General features: G+C 41.5%; 1 non-coding gene across 1 annotated transcript; it reads right to left on the bottom strand.

Annotated features, from left to right (window-relative positions):
- Positions 1 to 414: 414 nt before the first annotated feature.
- TRNAV-UAC (transfer RNA valine (anticodon UAC)) lies at positions 415 to 487 on the bottom strand. The gene has a single exon. It is a non-coding gene; the product is annotated as a tRNA-Val (tRNA).
- Between the last annotated feature and the right edge of the window lie 6,180 nt (positions 488 to 6,667).

Here is a 6,667-nt window from a genome sequence, read left to right as displayed (position 1 = left end):
ACATTACTAATGGCCGCATTAGGTGGCCAGTGATGGTAGAAAAACTAAGAGAAAACGTTGCTATTGACATTAACTTTTAGATACGTTCGTAGATTACATAATGCCCTTATAATTTGTAGTAGTTTCAAATTAAAACCTCAAATTTTAAATGTTTTAATTAAGGCCATGGATTTTAAAATTTTTTTTCAATTCACTTAAATTAGTCACTATTAATTAAAAGTAATATAAATTCATATAAATTGTGACAAAAATTATCACACAAAAAATTAATCTTTCATATGAAAGTATAAGACATTTGGTATACTGAAATTATATCATATTTCATATACTATATCATAAAAAATTGTGTCTTAAGGTTATGCTTGCAATTAAGTAGACACCATCATCTTGCAAAATAAAATATGCTCTTTGCATTGTTGCTGCCCAGGATCGAACTGGGGACCTTTAGTGTGTAAGACTAACGTGATAACCACTACACCACAGCAACCTTACGTCAAGGAGTTGCATTAAAATATAATTAACTCAGATGTAGAGTCAGGTCAACCTTTTTTATAAATCATTTGTTAGATGATCTTGTATGTTTAGACTAAAAGCTCGCAGCGCATGCATGTTGTATGTGTCTAAAGAGCATTCAGAACAATGATCTAAAAATTTTACCTCTTACCACCTAAAAAAACTACTTTTAACTTTTATAGCCTCTGAGCACGCGCGTGAGAGGCTCTTTTTTTTTTTTATAAGGGTTAATTTAGAATATTTTTTTTATAATTTGGGATTACTACATTTTTCAATCACAAAAAAAACCTAGAGGTGTGATGAAAAATTATTTCACCACACATAATACTCATCACACCCCTAGGTTTTTTTTTTTTTTTTTTTTTGTTATTGGAAAATGTAGTGATCGAAATTATAATGGATATTCTAAATTAACCCTTACCCAAAAAAAAAGAGAGCCTCTGAGCACGCACATGAGCGCGTGCTCAGAGGCTAGTATACATTTGTGTATTTTTTTTGTTGTGCATATGATTTTTTGTGTGATTTAATTTGTATAGCAATTTATTTAATTTTTTGGTTGGATTAAAATTGATTGGTAGCTGATTTTGAGTGTGTATATAATTTTCAATGTTTTAATTTTCACAAATATGGAAATAGGATTAAGGCTCAGTTGAAGTAAAAGAAAATTTAAATAGTATTACTTTCTTAAAACACCAAGAATACCATTTGAAAAGTCCACCCATTCTGTAAGTTTAATATGAAGTGATGTAATTTTTTTTTTTTTGGTGCATCTATTATTTTTTTGAACCCAAGCCCAAAATTTTAATGAATGAAAATTATTCCTTTTGTGTTGTGAACTTTGTAATGACATAAAAAGATATACTGGTCATTGAGTGTCACAATTATCATTTTTTTTTAAATGAGAGTTATCAAATTTTTTTTAATCCTAAAAGGCAGCCACTTAGTCCTAAAAGGTAGCTCGCTATTGCACATCCATAACAAAATTTTCAAATGCTAAAGACTATCACGTTGTAAACTCATAATTTTTTTATTCCATTTTTTTTAAATGGTAGTTATTTAATCCTAAAGATAGGCACTTAGTACACATCCATAACTAAAATTTAGGATGTTTAAAAAAGTCCAAAAAAAAAAAAAAAAACTAAGAAGGGCTATCAACATTACCATTGCTTTAATTTTAAGAAAAAAATGTATTTTTTTTTTAAATGAGAGTTATAAAAAAAATTTAATCCTAAAAGGCAGCTAGTTATTACACATCCATAGCCATAACAAAAATTTCAAATGCTAAAGACTCTCACATTGTAAACTCAAAAAAAAAAATTATTCAATTTTTATAAAACATATGTCGTGTCTGCATAAACTCTAGGATACAGAAGCATTGGAGGAGTCAATTCAAACCTTTTTTTTTTTTAATAAAAAAATCTATATTTAAATTAAGGAGGAATATCAAGGGTTGCTTGTCGTTCCAAAGAATTTTCATGGCTGCATTCATACTTGGAATAGTCTTTATTGATAAAATACTATTATGAATTGTATAATTCTAGATTCGTCCAATAAAAAAAATAATGTATTAATGTATATGTGTGGAGCAAAAGGATCCTGGTGGGAACGTGGGCCTTTTGGGCCTTGTTAAGGAAGGCCGACCTGACCCTGGAGTTAGAGATTGTTGGTGCTATGGGTCGGCCTATACGCCGAGGATCCGAGGATCCAGCCGAGGATGGTTTTCCCCTCGGACTGACATCAAAGAACCTGAGACTTCATGGTAAAGGTTAGGGAATGACACGGTCAAGACCAATGGTCAAAGGGAGAGAACCCTTGAATGTCCTGGAAGCGCCGATGTTGGAAGAATATCAAAGGTAAAGGCTGCTACCTCCACATTAAAGACCCTGCACCTACCACCCTGGCCGCATTAATGAGGAAGTGACACTTAAACAGTGGAAGGGAAACTTCTAGTTACTGTTCAAAGGCACTAAGAAAAGAAATATCTAGGCTAAGGGAGGAATTGGGGGCAACACGTGGATAAAGTATTAAAAAGAGGAGTATTTAAGGAGGGACCTAGGACAGAAACGAGACGAAACTTTTTGTAACCTAAAAAGAAAAAGGACAAAGAGAGAGATATAATATAAGAACAGCTCTCGGCTTACGTCCGAGGAGGCCTATTTACATTACTCCTTTTTGTTTCCAAGTACTTGCAATCTTTAGTTTGTCATTTCATCCTCATACACTTCTAACCTGGGTTTCAAGCCCACACTCTACAAATTCATATTGTTTAAGGCTCATTGGGCCTGAGCCCATAATTGTTCTTGGGTCCAGGTGCAATTGTGCACTTACAATTGGCGCCGTCTGTGGGAATCTAGTCTAGAAGTAGTAGGGATATTATGGCAGGCTTAGGCTCTCATCATGCAGAGTCACAAGGATCACAACCGGAAGATCATTTCGAACGTCTTGAACAACGTAGGGATCGTGAGGGAAGCGTCCATACAGAATATCCAGGGGCTAGCCATACTCGTGGAGGGGGTAGCACTACCCACGATGAGGGTTCTAAATCCATGCAGAAAGAAATCAATCGTTTAAAGAGGAAGTTACGCCGTGCTAAACGTAAGGTTTCCCCGTCCTCGTCTAGTTCTTCCTCAGAGAAGGATAGGAGAGTTGGCTACAGTTCGAGGTCATATTCCCCCACCAGCGCAACATCCTCTGGTGAGGAGAACGACCAGCCAACCCGCAGACGTAAGAAGCTTCGTTCTAGGGGCTTAGGCAACGATACCATGAGTAGGGCGTTGCACCAACTCTCTAAGTCTCCGTTTTCACGGAGGATTGAGAGGGGGAGGCTTCCCAGGAGGTTCACCCAGCCCACCTTTACCATCTATAATGGCCGGACTGATCCGGTGGAACACGTGAGTCACTTCAACCAAAGGATGGCAGTGCACTCTCATAACGAGACTTTGATGTGTAAAGTCTTCCCCTCCAGCTTGGGACCTGTGGCTATGAGATGGTTTAACTTTCTCAAATCGGGGTCTGTAGGCTCGTTTGGGGAACTAACTAGGGCATTTGCTTCGCGGTTCATTACTTGTAGCAGAGTCCCTCGGCCATTGGACTCGTTGCTATCCATGGTCATGAAGGAAGGGGAGACACTAAAAGCATACTCCGACAGATACTGGGAGATGTTTAATGAAATAGACGGCGACTTTGATGAGGTGGCGCTTAATACCTTTAAGGTGGGCCTCCCTACTGATCACGACCTACGAAAGTCTTTGACGAAAAAACCCGTCCGCAGCGTACGCCGTCTTATGGATCGTATTGATGAATATAAAAGGGTAGAGGAAGATCAGCAGCAGGGAAAAGGAAAGGAGAAGGTTATCCCGCAAGAGAGAAGGGATTTCAGGTCGGACAGATACCACAACAACAAGCCAAGGAGGGATTACTTCGGACAATCCGGCTCGGCAGCACCCCAGGCTGTAAATACTGTGTTCCGAGAACCAGTGCATCAGTTATTAGAAAAAGTTCGTAAAGAGCCCTTCTTCAGATGGCCCGGCAAAATGGCAGGTGACCCTGCGAGAAGAAATCAAAACCTTTTCTGTCAGTACCATCAGGATGTGGGCCACACTACCGAGAAATGTCGGACCCTGTGGAACCATTTAGAACAGCTCGTCAGTGAGGGAAAGTTAAAGCAGTACTTGTGTCAGCCCACTGGGCAGGTCAGTCAAGTTGGTTCAAACAACCAGAGGAATAGTTCATCTCGGCCAGCATTGGGGACGATTAATGTTATCTTCGCTGCACCTGGTAGGACCGGCTCAGGTCCTATTAGGGTTATGGCGGTTTTCCATTCGCAGGCCGAGGATGTGGGTAGCAGGCCGAAGAGATTAAAGAGCACTTTACCTGTCTTGGGTTTCTCCGAGGAGGATAAAGCAGGGACTATCCAGCCCCATGACGATGCTCTTGTGGTTACCCTCAGGATAGGGAATTATGATGTGAGAAGGGTGATGATAGATCAAGGCAGCGGTGCAGATATTATGTACCCTGATCTATTTAAAGGGCTGAGGTTGGAGTTGGAAGATTTAACTCCTTATGACTCCCCACTTATAAGCTTTGAGGGAAGGGCCGTTGTGCCGAAGGGGCAGATCCGTTTACCCGTTCAATCCGGCTCAAAAACGGTTGAGGTAGATTTCATTGTGGTTGACGCGTACTCTCCATATACAGCCATCCTCGCCAGGCCATGGCTGCACGCTTTGGGAGCTGTCTCTTCTACCTTACATGTTAAAGTAAAATTCCCCTCGGGGGAGCATGTTGAGGAAATCCTCGGCAGCCAGGTAGTTGCTAGGCAATGCATATCGGCTGCGGTGCTTCGTCAGTCAGAAATTGAGTCATCAACCTTGCCCATCCAGGAGTCATAGCAATTAACAGCTCCGGAGGCACCTGGAGCGATGATAGAAGATGAGGCTGTTTGTGAGGAGTTAGAGAAGTTTGTAATAACCGATGATCCAGAGAGGTTCTTCCAAGTTGGCATACGATTGCCACACCAAGAGAAGATGGAGTTGTTGAAATTTCTGAAGGATAATCTAGATGTCTTTGCATGGGACCCCTATGAGGCTCCAGGTGTAGATCCGAAATTTATTTGTCATCATTTAAACGTCAATCCGGCCATTGTTCCGAGGAGGCAGCCACCTCGGCGATCTTCCCGAGAACATTCTGAGGCTGTGAAGGAAGAGGTTCTTAAACTCAAAAGGGCGGGGGCTATCAAAGAAGTTTTCTACCCTGAATGGTTGGCTCATACTGTTGTCGTTAAGAAGAAGAACGGCAAGTGGAGAGTATGTGTAGACTTTACTGATCTGAACAAGGCCTGTCCTAAAGATTCATTCCCAATGCCACGGATTGATCAACTGGTAGATGCTACTGTCGGACATCCTCGGATGAGTTTTTTGGATGCCTTCCAGGGTTACCACCAAATTCCCTTGGCGTTAGAAGATCAGGAGAAGACTGCTTTCATTACACCAATCGGGAACTATCATTATAAGGTCATGCCATTCGGGTTAAAAAATGTGGGGGCTACTTACCAAAGAATGATGACCCGAATGTTTGAGCAAAGAATCGGGGAAAAGCATAGAAGTATACGTGGATGATATGGTGGTGAAGAGTAAGACGGTACCTTCGCACATGACAGATTTGGCCGACACCTTCCAGATGTTGAGGAAGTATAAGTTGCGCCTTAACGCCGCCAAGTGTTCTTTTGGCGTGGGATCTGGAAAGTTCCTAGGATATATGATCACTCATAGGGGCATAGAGGTGAACCCAGTGCAGGTGTTAAGGTCGTTCGGAATTTGCAGCCGCCTCGGAACCCAAAGGAGATTCAGAAATTGACCGGAATGATTGCTGCGTTGAATAGATTTATTTCTCGGTCAGCTGACCGGTGCCGTCCTTTCTTTCAGTTGTTGAACAAGTGGAAAGGATTTCAATGGACTGAGGATTGTGAGTCAGCTTTCCAACAGCTTAAGCAATATCTTTCTCGCCCACCCATTTTATCTCGCCCTGAGGTGGACGAGGTTTTATTCGCTTATCTGGCCGTGGCTATTCATGCGATGAGTCTAGTTCTTATAAGGAATGAAAATGGAGTGCAGAGGCCGATCTACTATGTTAGTAAGTCCTTGAATGAGGCCGAGGTGCGCTATCTGCCCTTGGAAAAAGCGCTTCTGGCAGTAGTCCACGCCACGCGTAAACTCCCTCACTATTTCCAGTCTCATACTGTGGTTGTTTTGACCCAGTTGCCTCTCAAGGCTGTGTTGCGCAGTGCTGATTATTCTGGCAGAGTGGCAAAGTGGGGAACCATTTTGGGAGCCTTTGATGTTAAATACAAGCCTCGCACCTCGGTGAAAGGTCAGGTCCTCGCTGATTTGGTGGCAGAGTTTGCTGAACCATTGTTAGAAGAAACTTCAAAGGAAGCACACATGGGTGAAAAATCAGTTGGTGTGATCACAGCCGTATCGCCCTCGGCTTGGAAAGTTTATGTGGATGGGGCTGCTAATCATAAAGGGTCTGGCGTTGGACTTGTTCTAATGTCCCCTGAAGGAATTGTCTTTGAAAAATCTTTGAGATTGGCCTTCTCGGCTACTAATAATGAGGCCGAGTATGAAGCGGTCTTGGTAGGCATGCAAATGGTACGTAA

Source organism: Castanea sativa, chromosome 1 (assembly GCF_040712315.1).
Source record: "Castanea sativa cultivar Marrone di Chiusa Pesio chromosome 1, ASM4071231v1".
NCBI classification, from domain to species: domain Eukaryota; kingdom Viridiplantae; phylum Streptophyta; class Magnoliopsida; order Fagales; family Fagaceae; genus Castanea; species Castanea sativa.
The sequence above is the reverse complement of the archived record's forward strand: the minus strand, read 5'-3'. Positions and strand labels throughout refer to the sequence as shown.